Source organism: Rhipicephalus microplus, unplaced genomic scaffold (assembly GCF_043290135.1).
Source record: "Rhipicephalus microplus isolate Deutch F79 unplaced genomic scaffold, USDA_Rmic scaffold_208, whole genome shotgun sequence".
NCBI classification, from domain to species: Eukaryota; Metazoa; Arthropoda; class Arachnida; order Ixodida; family Ixodidae; genus Rhipicephalus; species Rhipicephalus microplus.
This window is the reverse complement of record NW_027464779.1, coordinates 42501-57500: the sequence shown is the minus strand read 5'-3', so window position 1 is coordinate 57500 and position 15000 is coordinate 42501. Positions and strand designations below refer to the sequence as shown.

General features: G+C 61.8%; 2 non-coding genes across 2 annotated transcripts; both read left to right on the top strand.

The window, feature by feature from the left end:
• The first annotated feature begins 10750 nt into the window (after positions 1-10750).
• On the top strand, positions 10751-12565 carry LOC142792233 (small subunit ribosomal RNA). Its single transcript, XR_012890762.1, has one exon. It is a non-coding gene; the product is annotated as a small subunit ribosomal RNA (ribosomal RNA).
• Positions 12566-14284: 1719 nt separating this feature from the next.
• On the top strand, positions 14285-14437 carry LOC142792230 (5.8S ribosomal RNA). The gene has a single exon (XR_012890759.1). It is a non-coding gene; the product is annotated as a 5.8S ribosomal RNA (ribosomal RNA).
• The last annotated feature ends 563 nt before the right edge of the window (positions 14438-15000 follow it).

Here is a 15000-nt window from a genome sequence, read left to right as displayed (position 1 = left end):
TGCGCATGCAAGAGGTGTCAGAGCAAGCGAACTTGTGCCACGAGCAACAGGTCACTAAAAGCCTATAGATGACGGTGTTGGAGGAAAAGAAAAATATCGAGAAAGCACTGCGGTGTGCCGTGCGTAGGGACGGGCGCGCGTGCCACATGCCGCCGAAATATGGGTGTCGGAGAAAACAGAGTGCCGCGCGTAACGAGGGGCGCGCGTGTTACAGAGAGATATGCCCAAACGCATGAAAGTGTACGCAGGTGTCCTAAGGCAGTTTTTTTTTTTTTTCCTCATTTTGATGTCGCCCCGGCTGACGCGGTTTTCGTTTTTCCGTGCCGCCCCGGCTGACGCAGTTTTTGCGCCGCCCCGGCTGACGCGGTTTTTGCGCCGCCCCGGCTGACGCGGTTTTCGCGCCGCCCCGGCTGACGCGGTTTTCGCGCCGCCCCGGCTGACGCGGTTCGGACTTTGCACTTTTTGGCTCACCCCGGCTGGCGCCCCACTCACTCGATCGCCAGGTCTGTTTGCCCCGGTGGTTCCACCGCCAGGCTTAAGCGCGAACTTTTTTTGTTTGTTTTCTTTTGATTAAGCGCAAGCTTTTTTCTTTGTTTTCTTTTGATTAAGCGCGGGCTTTTTTCTTTGTTTTTTTTTTTATTTCGCCCCGGCAGACGCGGTTTTTGCGCCGCCCCGGCTGACGCGGTTTTTGCCGCCCCGGCTGACGCAGTTCGGACTTAGCACTTTTCGGCTGTGCCTGGCTGGCGGCCCACTCACTCGATCGCCATGTCTGTTTGCCACAGTTTTCCCGGTGGTGCCGCACCCGGGCTCGCCCCGGCTGACGCAGTTTTCGCGCCGCCCCGGCTGACGCGGTTTCGTGCCGCCCCGGCAGACGCGGTTTTCGCGCCGCCCCGGCTGACGCGGTTTTTGCGTCGCCCCGGCTGACACGGTTCGGACTTTGCACTTTTCGGCTGTGCCTGGCTGGCGGCCCACTCACTCGATCGCCATGTCTGTTTGCCACAGTTTTCCCGGTGGTGCCGCACCCGGGCTCGCCCCGGCTGACGCAGTTTTCGCGCCGCCCCGGCTGACGCGGTTTCGTGCCGCCCCGGCAGACGCGGTTTTCGCGCCGCCCCGGCTGACGCGGTTTCGTGCCGCCCCGGCAGACGCAGTTCGGACTTAGCACTTTTCGGCTGTGCCTGGCTGGCGGCCCACTCACTCGATCGCCATGTCTGTTTGCCACAGTTTTCCCGGTGGTGCCGCACCCGGGCTCGCCCCGGCTGACGCAGTTTTCGCGCCGCCCCGGCTGACGCGGTTTCGTGCCGCCCCGGCAGACGCGGTTTTCGCGCCGCCCCGGCTGACGCGGTTTCGTGCCGCCCCGGCAGACGCAGTTCGGACTTAGCACTTTTCGGCTGTGCCTGGCTGGCGGCCCACTCACTCAATCGCCATGTCTGTTTGCCACAGTTTTCCCGGTGGTGCCGCACCCGGGCTCGCCCCGGCTGACGCAGTTTTCGCGCCGCCCCGGCTGACGCGGTTTCGTGCCGCCCCGGCAGACGCGGTTTTCGCGCCGCCCCGGCTGACGCGGTTTCGTGCCGCCCCGGCAGACGCAGTTCGGACTTAGCACTTTTCGGCTGTGCCTGGCTGGCGGCCCACTCACTCGATCGCCATGTCTGTTTGCCACAGTTTTCCCGGTGGTGCCGCACCCGGGCTCGCCCCGGCAGACGCGTTTTTTTTTTCTTTCGCCCCGGCTGACGCAGTTTTCGCGCCGCCCCGGCTGACGCGGTTTCGTGCCGCCCCGGCAGACGCGGTTTTTTGCGCCGCCCCGGCTGACGCGGTTTTTGCCGCCCCGGCTGACGCAGTTCGGACTTAGCACTTTTCGGCTGTGCCTGGCTGGCGGCCCACTCACTCGATCGCCATGTCTGTTTGCCACAGTTTTCCCGGTGGTGCCGCACCCGGGCTCGCCCCGGCTGACGCAGTTTTCGCGCCGCCCCGGCTGACGCGGTTTCGTGCCGCCCCGGCAGACGCGGTTTTCGCGCCGCCCCGGCTGACGCGGTTTCGTGCCGCCCCGGCAGACGCAGTTCGGACTTAGCACTTTTCGGCTGTGCCTGGCTGGCGGCCCACTCACTCGATCGCCATGTCTGTTTGCCACAGTTTTCCCGGTGGTGCCGCACCCGGGCTCGCCCCGGCTGACGCAGTTTTCGCGCCGCCCCGGCTGACGCGGTTTCGTGCCGCCCCGGCAGACGCGGTTTTCGCGCCGCCCCGGCTGACGCGGTTTCGTGCCGCCCCGGCAGACGCAGTTCGGACTTAGCACTTTTCGGCTGTGCCTGGCTGGCGGCCCACTCACTCGATCGCCATGTCTGTTTGCCACAGTTTTCCCGGTGGTGCCGCACCCGGGCTCGCCCCGGCAGACGCGTTTTTTTTTTTCTTTCGCCCCGGCTGACGCAGTTTTCGCGCCGCCCCGGCTGACGCGGTTTCGTGCCGCCCCGGCAGACGCGGTTTTTTTGCGCCGCCCCGGCTGACGCGGTTTTTGCCGCCCCGGCTGACGCAGTTCGGACTTGGCACTTTTTGGCTGAGCCTGGCTGGTGGCCCACTCACTCGATCGCCATGTCTGTTAGCCACAGTTTTCCCGGTGGTGCCGCACCCGGGCTCGCCCCGGCTGACGCAGTTTTCGCGCCGCCCCGGCAGACGCGGTTTTCGCGCCGCCCCGGCTGACGCGGTTTTTGCCGCCCCGGCTGACGCAGTTCGGACTTGGCACTTTTTGGGCTGAGCCTGGCTGGCGGCCCACTCACTCGATCGCCATGTCTGTTTGCCACAGTCTTCCCGGTGGTGCCGCACCCGGGCTCGCCCCGGCAGACGCGTTTTTTTTTTCTTTCGCCCCGGCAGACGTGGTTCCCCCCCCCCCCTTTTCGCTCGCCCCGGCTGACGAGGTTTTCGCGCCGCCCCGGCTGACGCAGTTTTCGCGCCGCCCCGGCTGACGCGGTTTCGTGCCGCCCCGGCTGACGCGGTTTTCGCGCCGCCCCGGCTGACGCGGTTTTTGCGTCGCCCCGGCTGACACGGTTCGGACTTTGCACTTTTCGGCTGTGCCTGGCTGGCGGCCCACTCACTCGATCGCCATGTCTGTTTGCCACAGTTTTCCCGGTGGTGCCGCACCCGGGCTCGCCCCGGCTGACGCAGTTTTCGCGCCGCCCCGGCAGACGCGGTTTTCGCGCCGCCCCGGCTGACGCGGTTTCGTGCCGCCCCGGCAGACGCAGTTCGGACTTAGCACTTTTCGGCTGTGCCTGGCTGGCGGCCCACTCACTCGATCGCCATGTCTGTTTGCCACAGTTTTCCCGGTGGTGCCGCACCCGGGCTCGCCCCGGCTGACGCAGTTTTCGCGCCGCCCCGGCTGACGCGGTTTCGTGCCGCCCCGGCAGACGCGGTTTTCGCGCCGCCCCGGCTGACGCGGTTTCGTGCCGCCCCGGCAGACGCAGTTCGGACTTAGCACTTTTCGGCTGTGCCTGGCTGGCGGCCCACTCACTCGATCGCCATGTCTGTTTGCCACAGTTTTCCCGGTGGTGCCGCACCCGGGCTCGCCCCGGCAGACGCGTTTTTTTTTTTTTCTTTCGCCCCGGCTGACGCAGTTTTCGCGCCGCCCCGGCTGACGCGGTTTCGTGCCGCCCCGGCAGACGCGGTTTTTTGCGCCGCCCCGGCTGACGCGGTTTTTGCCGCCCCGGCTGACGCAGTTCGGACTTAGCACTTTTCGGCTGTGCCTGGCTGGCGGCCCACTCACTCGATCGCCATGTCTGTTTGCCACAGTTTTCCCGGTGGTGCCGCACCCGGGCTCGCCCCGGCTGACGCAGTTTTCGCGCCGCCCCGGCTGACGCGGTTTCGTGCCGCCCCGGCAGACGCGGTTTTCGCGCCGCCCCGGCTGACGCGGTTTCGTGCCGCCCCGGCAGACGCAGTTCGGACTTAGCACTTTTCGGCTGTGCCTGGCTGGCGGCCCACTCACTCGATCGCCATGTCTGTTTGCCACAGTTTTCCCGGTGGTGCCGCACCCGGGCTCGCCCCGGCTGACGCAGTTTTCGCGCCGCCCCGGCTGACGCGGTTTCGTGCCGCCCCGGCAGACGCGGTTTTCGCGCCGCCCCGGCTGACGCGGTTTCGGCCGCCCCGGCAGACGCAGTTCGGACTTAGCACTTTTCGGCTGTGCCTGGCTGGCGGCCCACTCACTCGATCGCCATGTCTGTTTGCCACAGTTTTCCCGGTGGTGCCGCACCCGGGCTCGCCCCGGCAGACGCGTTTTTTTTTTTCTTTCGCCCCGGCTGACGCAGTTTTCGCGCCGCCCCGGCTGACGCGGTTTCGTGCCGCCCCGGCAGACGCGGTTTTTTTGCGCCGCCCCGGCTGACGCGGTTTTTGCCGCCCCGGCTGACGCAGTTCGGACTTGGCACTTTTTGGCTGAGCCTGGCTGGTGGCCCACTCACTCGATCGCCATGTCTGTTAGCCACAGTTTTCCCGGTGGTGCCGCACCCGGGCTCGCCCCGGCTGACGCAGTTTTCGCGCCGCCCCGGCAGACGCGGTTTTCGCGCCGCCCCGGCTGACGCGGTTTTTGCCGCCCCGGCTGACGCAGTTCGGACTTGGCACTTTTTGGGCTGAGCCTGGCTGGCGGCCCACTCACTCGATCGCCATGTCTGTTTGCCACAGTCTTCCCGGTGGTGCCGCACCCGGGCTCGCCCCGGCAGACGCGTTTTTTTTTTCTTTCGCCCCGGCAGACGTGGTTCCCCCCCCCCCCTTTTCGCTCGCCCCGGCTGACGAGGTTTTCGCGCCGCCCCGGCTGACGCAGTTTTCGCGCCGCCCCGGCTGACGCGGTTTCGTGCCGCCCCGGCTGACGCGGTTTTCGCGCCGCCCCGGCTGACGCGGTTTTTGCGTCGCCCCGGCTGACACGGTTCGGACTTTGCACTTTTCGGCTGTGCCTGGCTGGCGGCCCACTCACTCGATCGCCATGTCTGTTTGCCACAGTTTTCCCGGTGGTGCCGCACCCGGGCTTGCCCCGGCAGACGCGTTTTTTTTTTTTCTTTTCGCCCCGGCTGACGCAGTTTTCGCCCCGCCCCGGCTGACGCGGTTTCGTGCCGCCCCGGCAGACGCGGTTTTTTGCGCCGCCCCGGCTGACGCGGTTTTTGCCGCCCCGGCTGACGCAGTTCGGACTTTGCACTTTTTGGCTGAGCCTGGCTGGCGGCCCACTCACTCGATCGCCATGTCTGTTTGCCACAGTTTTCCCGGTGGTGCCGCACCCGGGCTCGCCCCGGCAGACGCGTTTTTTTTTTTCCTTCGCCCCGGCAGACGTGGTTCCCCCCCCCCCCCCTCCGTCTTTCTTTTTGTTTTTTTTTTCGCCGCGGCTGAAGTGGATTTTTCGGTGCCTCGACGCCCCGGTAGTCGCGGTTTTTCCGTTTCCGCACGGCCCCGGCTGACGCTGCTCGGTCACAGTCGCCTTTTGTGAGGATTGCAGACTTCTTGAGCGCGGGTGTTTTTTTTTTGTTGTTGTTGTTGTTTTATTACGCATTCGCTCCAGCAGACGCTGTTTAGACTTTTTGTTTCCTCTTTTATCCTGCGACGAGGTGACGAGGTTTATTCGGTGCCCCGCCGCCCCGGCTGAAGTGATTTTTCCTGTCCCGTGCCGCCCCGGCTGACGCGGTTGGGACTTCGCGTTTGTTCGGCCGCCACGGGTTTTGGCGCACTCGCTCGGTTGCTTGTTGTTGCCACTTGTTGCGAACCCAGGTTTCTTGAGCGAGCGCGGGCGTTTTTTCTTCCTTTCTTTCTTTGTTCTATGTGTTAGCGAATCGGCCTTTAATATCACACGAGGACTCACAACCAACAATTTTCAGTTTGAAGTGTAAAAAATCTGCAGGTGTTGACGTAACTGACTTGCCCCGTACCCTTGAGTACATCCATGAAGTTCTCGTAGTACTACTAAATCGCATTATTCCAAGTGGAGAAATTCCCATAAACTTGCAAACCTCTACACGAAAATCGGTGCGCGTGATAAAGTTGAAAATTATCGTCCGATATCAAATGTGCCTTCTATAACACAAATTCTAGGAAAAAAAAAAAAAAACACTTGTTCGCCGTTTTCTGCGCCGTGACTGGCAGCACTCCGGCGAAGCGAAACGGGGTCGATTCGAGCACGATATCGGCGTCTTTCGACGTGCTCGCCGGCGACCGTCGCACGAGTACGTCGCACGAGCGCGTCTGCCGGGGCGCCGTTTGCGAAGCCGACGCAAAAGTGGGAACCGCCGCTCGGATGATCGCCGCTTTCGGCAGAGTGAGTGTTGGCACTCCGGGGAAGCGAAACAGCGTGAATGCGCCCACGAAATCGGCGTATTTTGAAGTGCCCGCCGGCGACCGTCGCACGAGTACGGTAAACCGCGTCAGCCGGGGCGTAGTTCGGGACGCCGACGAAAAAGTGGGAAGCGCAACTCGGATCTTCGCCGTTTTTGCAGGAGTGAGTGGCGGCCCTCCTGCGAGACCAAGAAGCATCGATTCGTGCACGAATTCGGCGCCTTTCGACGTGATCGCCGGCGACCGTCGCTCGAGTAGGGCAAACCGCGTCTGCCGGGGCGGGCTTCGGGACGCCGATGCGAAAGTGGGAAACGCTGCTCGGATGTTCGCCGTTTTTGGCCGAGTGAGTGCTGGCACTCGGGCGAAGCCAAACGGGGCCGATTACGGCACGATATCGGCGTCTTTCGACGTGCCCGGCGGCGACCGTCGCACGAGTACGGTAAACCGCGTCAGCCCGGGCGGAGTTCGGGACGCCGATGCGAAAGTGGAGAACGCCGCTCGGATCTTCGCCGTTTTTGGAGGAGTGAGTGGCGGCACTCCGGAGAAGCCAAGGAGCGCCAATTAGCGCACGATATCGGCGTCTTTCGACGCGCTCGCCGGCGACCGTCGAACGAGTAGGGCAAACCGCGTCTGCCGGGGCGGGGTTTACGACGCCGACGCAAAAGTGGGAACCGCCGCTCGGATGTTGGCCGTTTTTGGCAGAGTGAGTGCTGGCACACCGGCGACGCGAAAGAGCGCGAAAGCGCCCACGAAAGTGGCGTATTTGGACGTGCTTGACGGCGACCGCTGCAGGAGTACGAAAAACCACGTCAGCCGGGGCGAGCGACCCACGGCGGTCTGGGTGCTTATCGCTGCTATTATAGGGGCACCCCGGCAGACGCAGAAAAAAAAAATTTTTTTTCGACCTTCTTTTTTGCTGGTCGAGCTCGGGTAACCCAGGTCGCAATGGGAGCCGCGCACGAAAGCGGCGTCGCGAGACGCGTTCGCGGTCGCTAGTCGCACGAGCTCGGCAACCGCGTCAGCCGGCGCGGAGTTCGGGATGCCGACGGCTAAGTGGGTACCGCTGCTCGGATGTTCGCCGTTTTTGGCCGAGTGAGTGCTGGCACTCCGGCGAAGCGAAACGGGGCCGATTCGGGCACGATATCGGCGTATTTCGACGTGCTCGCCGGCGACCGTCGCACGAGTACGGCAAAGCGCGTCTGCCGGGGCGAGGTTTGCGATGCCGACGAAAAAGTGGGAAGCGCCGCTCGGATCTTCGCCGTTTTTGCAGGAGTGAGTGGCGGCCCTCCTGCGAGACCAAGAAGCATCGACTCGCGCACGATATCGGTGTCTTTCGACGTGCCCGCCGGCCACCGCCGCACGAGTACGGCAAACCGCGTATGCCGGGGCGGGGTTGGCGACGCCGACGCAAAAGTGGGAACCGCCACTAGGATGTTCGCCGTTTTTGGCAGAGTGAGTGCTGGCACACCGGCGACGCGAAAGAGCGCGAAAGCGCCCACAAAAGTGGCGTATTTGGACGTGCTTGACGGCGACCGCTGCAGGAGTACGAAAAACCACGTCAGCCGGGGCGAGCGACCCACGGCGGTCTGGGTGCTTATCGCTGCTATTATAGGGGCACCCCGGCAGACGCAGAAAAAAAAAATTTTTTTTCGACCTTCTTTTTTGCTGGTCGAGCTCGGGTAACCCAGGTCGCAATGGGAGCCGCGCACGAAAGCGGCGTCGCGAGACGCGTTCGCGGTCGCTAGTCGCACGAGCTCGGCAACCGCGTCAGCCGGCGCGGAGTTCGGGATGCCGACGGCTAAGTGGGTACCGCTGCTCGGATGTTCGCCGTTTTTGGCCGAGTGAGTGCTGGCACTCCGGCGAAGCGAAACGGGGCCGATTCGGGCACGATATCGGCGTATTTCGACGTGCTCGCCGGCGACCGTCGCACGAGTACGGCAAAGCGCGTCTGCCGGGGCGAGGTTTGCGATGCCGACGAAAAAGTGGGAAGCGCCGCTCGGATCTTCGCCGTTTTTGCAGGAGTGAGTGGCGGCCCTCCTGCGAGACCAAGAAGCATCGACTCGCGCACGATATCGGTGTCTTTCGACGTGCCCGCCGGCCACCGCCGCACGAGTACGGCAAACCGCGTATGCCGGGGCGGGGTTGGCGACGCCGACGCAAAAGTGGGAACCGCCACTAGGATGTTCGCCGTTTTTGGCAGAGTGAGTGCTGGCACTCCGGCGAAGCGAAAGAGCGCGAATGCGCCCACGAAAGTGGCGTGTTTGGACGTGCTTGACGACGACCACCGCAGGAAAACGAAAAACCACGTCAGCCGGGGCGAGCGACCCATGGCGGTCTGGGTGCTTATCGCTGCTATTATAGGGGCACCCCGGCAGACGCAAAAAAAAAAAAAATTTTTTTCGACATTCTTTCTTGCTCGTCGACCTCGGGTGACCCAGGTCGCAGTGGGAGCCGCGCACGAAAGCGGCGTCGCGAGACGGCTTCGCGGTCGCTAGTCGCACGAGCTCGGCAACCGCGTCTGCCGGGGCGGAGTTCGGGACGCCGACGGCTAAGTGGGAACCGCCGCTCGGATGTTCGCCGTTTGTGGCCGAGTGAGTGCTGGCACTCCGGCGAAGCCAAACGGGGCCGATTCCGGCACGATATCGGCGTCTTTCTACGTGCTCGCCGGCGACCGTCGCACGAGTACGGCAAAGTGCGTCTGCCGGGGCGGGGTTTGCGACGCGTACGCAATAGTGAGAACCGTCGCTCGGATGTTCGTCGTCTTTCGCCGAGCCAGTGCTGGCACTCCGGCGAAGCCGAACGGAGCCGATTCGGGCACGATATCGGCGTCTTTCCACGTGCTCGCCGGCGACCGTCGCACGAGTACGGTAAACCGCGTCAGCCGGGGCGGAGTTCGGGACGCCGATGCGAAAGTGGGAAGCGCCGCTCGGATCTTCGCCGTTTTTGGAGGAGTCAGTGGCGGCACTCCGGTGAAGCCAAGGTGCGCCAATTCGCGCACGATATCGGCGTCTTTCGACGTGCCCGCCGGCCACCGTCGCACGAGTACGGCAAACCTCGTCTGCCGGGGCGGGGTTTGCGACGCCGACGCAAAAGTGGGAACCGCCGCTCGGATGTTCGCCGTTTTTGGCAGAGTGAGTGCTGGCACTCCGGCGAAGCGAAAGAGCGTGAATGCGCCCACGAAAGTAGCGTATTTGGACGTGCTTGACGGCGACCGCCGCAGGAGTACGAAAAACCACGTCAGCCGGGGCGAGCGACCCACGGCGGTCTGGGTGCTTATCGCTGCTATTATAGGGGCACCCCGGCAGACGCAGAAAGAAAAAAAAAAAAAAATGGGGACATGGCGTGCGTCACCGTGCGGCTTCGCAGCGTTGCCGAAGTCGCCGAGCCCTTCGACTGAGCCGAACGGCGGACAGGGAACGTTGGTCGGCCGTTCTAACCTGTCGGTGCCACGCCGAGACGTCGTTAAGGAAAACCGCGTCGTGGGCCTCTACGACGCCGTCGAGTCGTTGTACGTTTGGTGTCCAGCGTGTCGGCGGCGAGTAGCGGACACGTCGTTCACGACTTCGGTCTTTCGCAGTCGACGCGAACTTGCGGAGAGTCGTGGTGCCTCACGTTTTCGGCAGAAACCGCGGCGGAATTTTCCCGTGCGTGCGCGCACGACCTCGGTGCTGTGCCGTCAGCGTAGTGTTGCACAAACTCGTGGCCTACCCAAGGTGCGGTACGTTTGCGGCCGTATCCTCGGTGGGAATTTCGTGAGTAGGGTCGCAAATTCTACGACCTCGGCGGGTTTGAGAGCGACGTAGACTTGTGGCACGCTCAACGTGCCACACGTTTCGGGGCACACCCGCGGTGAAATTTTCTCGAGTACGCTCGTATTAGTGCCCAAGGAGGTCTGGGTACTTATCGCTGCTATTATGTGGGGGTTCTCGTGAGCGGCGTACGCGAAAGCGACCGGGTGTCTGATATGCGGCGGGCTTCGGCCTCGTCAAGCGTGTCCTCGGGTCTGCTCCAGGGGAATCCACGGCAGTCGTCTGCAGCCTCATCCGCTTGATGCGTTAGGGGCTGGTTGTCGGACGGTGCCGTTTTACCACGATATCGAGGTGTGTTCCGTGTCGTCCTCGGGCGATTCAGATGCGAAAGCGCCGAAGACGCGGGCGTGACCCGTCGTCTGGCGGCTTTGCAGTCTCGGCTCCGTTGCTAGTTCCGGCCGGTCCACCGACAGTGCAGCGGGCTTGGGCAACCCGCACGGCGCGACCGAGTCGATGCAACGAAAAAGAGCGAGCATGAACGTGCTTCTTGCCGCACGGCTCCCACTCGTCTTTCGGGAAGGTTGTGCCGTAGCGAGCTCGAACGCCGTCATCTCGGAGTGCAAAATAAGCGTGTTGGGGCGCCTGAAGGTGGCCTCCGCCGCACACAGACTGCGTCCGGCCCGCCGAAGGCGAGGACGGACGCGCAGTCGAACGATTACCTGGTTGATCCTGCCAGTAATCATATGCTTGTCTCAAAGATTAAGCCATGCATGTCTAAGTACATGCCGAAATAAGGCGAAACCGCGAATGGCTCATTAAATCAGTTATGGTTCCTTAGATCGTTTCTTCCTACTTGGATAACTGTGGCAATTCTAGAGCTAATACATGCAGTGAGCCTGGAGCCCTTTGGGTAACGGGTGCTTTTATTAGACCAAGATCGATCGGGTTTCGGCCCGTATTGTGTGGTGACTCTGGATAACTTTGTGCTGATCGCATGGCCACGAGCCGGCGACGTTTCTTTCAAGTGTCTGCCTTATCAACTTTCGATGGTAGGTTACTTGCTTACCATGGTTGTTACGGGTAACGGAGAATCAGGGTTCGATTCCGGAGAGGGAGCCTGAGAAACGGCTACCACATCCAAGGAAGGCAGCAGGCGCGCAAATTACCCACTCCCGGCACGGGGAGGTAGTGACGAAAAATAACAATACGGGACTCTTTTGAGGCCCCGTAATTGAAATGAGTACACTCTAAATCCTTTAACGAGGATCAATTGGAGGGCAAGTCTGGTGCCAGCAGCCGCGGTAATTCCAGCTCCAATAGCGTATACTAAAGCTGCTGCGGTTAAAAAGCTCGTAGTTGGATCTCAGTTCCAGACGAGTAGTGCATCTACCCGATGCGACGGCTCGGACTGAACATCATGCCGGTTCTTTCTTGGTGCACTTCATTGTGTGCCTCGAGATGGCCGGTGCTTTTACTTTGAAAAAATTAGAGTGCTCAACGCAGGCGAGTCGCCTGAATAAACTTGCATGGAATAATAGAACAAGACCTCGTTTCTGTTCTGTTGGTTTTTGGAATACGAGGTAATGATTAAGAGGGACGGACGGGGGCATTCGTATTGCGGCGCTAGAGGTGAAATTCTTGGACCGTCGCAAGACGAACTACTGCGAAAGCATTTGCCAAGAATGTTTTCATTGATCAAGAACGAAAGTCAGAGGTTCGAAGGCGATCAGATACCGCCCTAGTTCTGACCATAAACGATGCCAACCAGCGATCCGCCTGAGTTACTCAAATGACTCGGCGGGCAGCTTCCGGGAAACCAAAGTATTTGGGTTCCGGGGGAAGTATGGTTGCAAAGCTGAAACTTAAAGGAATTGACGGAAGGGCACCACCAGGAGTGGAGCCTGCGGCTTAATTTGACTCAACACGGGAAAACTTACCCGGCCCGGACACTGGGAGGATTGACAGATTGAGAGCTCTTTCTTGATTCGGTGGATGGTGGTGCATGGCCGTTCTTAGTTGGTGGAGCGATTTGTCTGGTTAATTCCGATAACGAACGAGACTCTAGCCTATTAAATAGGTGCGGGGTTCCCAGCACCTTACAACCTTCTTAGAGGGACAAGCGGCTCCTAGCCGCACGAAACAGAGCAATAACAGGTCTGTGATGCCCTTAGATGTCCGGGGCCGCACGCGCGCTACACTGAAGGAAGCAGCGTGTCTTTATCCCTGTCTGAAAAGACTGGGTAACCCGTGGAACTTCTTTCGTGATTGGGATAGGGGCTTGCAATTGTTCCCCTTGAACGAGGAATTCCCAGTAAGCGCGAGTCATAAGCTCGCGTTGATTACGTCCCTGCCCTTTGTACACACCGCCCGTCGCTACTACCGATTGAATGATTTAGTGAGGTCTTCGGACCGATGTCCGGCGCGGCCTTTCGGTTGCGCCGGTCTGTTGGAAAGATGACCAAACTTGATCATTTAGAGGAAGTAAAAGTCGTAACAAGGTTTCCGTAGGTGAACCTGCGGAAGGATCATTAACGGATTGTGAAGGGTGAGCGCCTCAGCTGCGTCTGCGCCCGACACTTTCTGCCGCTGACCCCGTTTGGACGCGGGGTCGGCTTTTCCCCACGGGGCTGCCTGAATGTGGAGCGGCACCCCGTGACAAATTGTTGCGCCCAGCGGACGCCAACACCGCGACCTTGGACGGTCGGCCAGGTGGCGGACGCGGGTACAAACGGCGCAACGCACTCATAGGTCGGCTTTCGACCCGCCACTGCACCGTGGCTCGAAGCGCTCGAAATGCGCGACCCGACCGCTGCGGGACCGCCTAGTACTGTAAACAGGAGCGGCGGAGCGCGAACGGCGAGTCGTGGTTACGTCGGTAGAAGGCGAGGCTGCGCGTTCCCGAAACGCCAGCCGAGTGCCCTCCCGACCGTTCGAGCGTGCAAGAACGAGACCCGACAATCGCGCGGCGACTGCCAAGTACGAGAGGAACGGCACAAGCGTCGGCGGTCGGTCAAGGAACTGGCGATGTGACGGGTCCGCTGTGCACCAGTGCATACCGTCCCGCCGTCCGCGGCAAGCGCCTCCGCGTCCTCGGGTGACGGAGGCTGCCGGTCGGTTCTTGCAGGCGAGGGATCTCGCTGGCACCGGTTCGCGTTGACGCGCGGCCGGTCATGGCACGGCGATGCGACGGCCGAGGTGCGCAGTACTCGATGGAGGAACCGCACGCTCCGATGACCGTCCCGCCCTCCGCGGCGTATGCGTACCGACCGTAATGGTTGCAGCAGCGCCGGCCGGCTTTTGAATTCGCCACACGAAACACGGTGCGAGATCGCGGTTAGGGGAGCGTCGACGTTGCCAGGCGTTTTGCTTGCTGCCGAGGGAAAGGCGGCACGGCCACGTCGCGCTCGTCGCGATTAGCGGGTCTGCGCGCTTTGGGAAGGTGCCGCAACGACTTGCCGAAAGAGGAAGCACGGAAGAACGAGGGACTTGGACGTCCCGACAATTGAACGCACTTGCGGCCAGGCCCTTGCTGGCTTCGTTCTTCCGCCTCGAGTAGGCTCGTACGCGGCTCCGGCGCCGAAAGTGGTCCTTGGCACCGACTTCGGTGGACGTGGGAAGTGCCGCGCAAGTACGGCGCGCCTGGCTCCACCTGTTGGCTAAAGTAGGCAGCCGGATCGGCATTTTGGTGTGCGGTGGCAAACCGTGGATGCGAAAAAAGCTTGTGCGATTTCGTGGAACAAAAAGCGGGGGTCCCCCTTTTTATGCGGAGGAGACCGACCCGCCTGCCGTGGTGAACCGCGACGCCACGGTAAAAACGGGAGAGGCTTGTCGATGGGACCGTGCATCCCGCGCTCCACGGAGGCCGGGAGGCGGCCGCCCGAGGAAATGTGTAGCCGTCGAGGCCCGCATCTGCGTGCACTCTTATCCAAATGGGTGTACCGCAGGCATTTTCTGGTTAGGCGGGCCAATGAGAGCGAGCACACAACGATACCTACGGGTCCGGCTTGGAGAACCGGCTTCGACGCCTCCCGAGTATTTATAGAGGGGTGGACCACGAAAGCACTCGCAAGTAGCGAAAGCGAAACGCCGTCCGAAACACACCGTTTGCTCGATTTGCGGCAGCCGAAAAAGGCGCGGCAGAGTTTTGGAGTCCAAGCGTGCGCTGAAAAGCGCCCTTCTTGGCCACTGTTTGGCCGAGTGCCAGAAACGTTTGGTTTTGACTGTACGGAATTGAACAAACACTTTTTCACGACTCTAAGCGGTGGATCACTCGGTTCTCGGGTCGATGAAGAACGCAGCCAGCTGCGAGACTTGGTGTGAATTGCAGGACACACTGAGCACTGATTCTTTGAACGCACATTGCGGCCTTGGGTCTTCCCTTGGCTTCGTCTGTCTGAGGGTCGGATCACATATCAAGAGAGCCTTCGGCGCACAAGGGAACGTGAGCCGTCGACTCGTTTTGACCGCGTCGGCAACACGGACAGCACGCTGAACACCTCACAGCGAGCGCCAACAGCGGCCACTCAAGGGCGAGACGGTGGCGACCGTCGTGCCAGAGCCCAACCGAAACGGGGGCGACCGACTGCATTGAGGATGTGGCACCTCGTTGAGACCGCCGCAGGACTTCGAGTCGGAAGGAAGCCTGCAGGGAAAGTGCGGTCGAGGTTGCGTACTCCTCTCTGCGACCGGGCGCGCAAGAGCTGCGAGAGCCACGGACGCGCAACTTTAACGCACGGTAAACACGAGGAGCGAAAGCCGGCCAGCAAAGCTTCTCCAGCCGTGCGCAAAGTGCGCGAGATCGCAGCCTTGCGTTGCGCTTGTTGCCCTCGAAGTAAGCAGGGTGTCCCGTAGACCGGGCGCTCGAACACGCTGCGGGGCCGTGCCTCCTCCAGGCTTTGCCGCGCGAACAGGGAACGTTCGCGCGCAAAGCGCAGGGAGGTGAGGAGGCTGCGCCCGACGTTTGCGG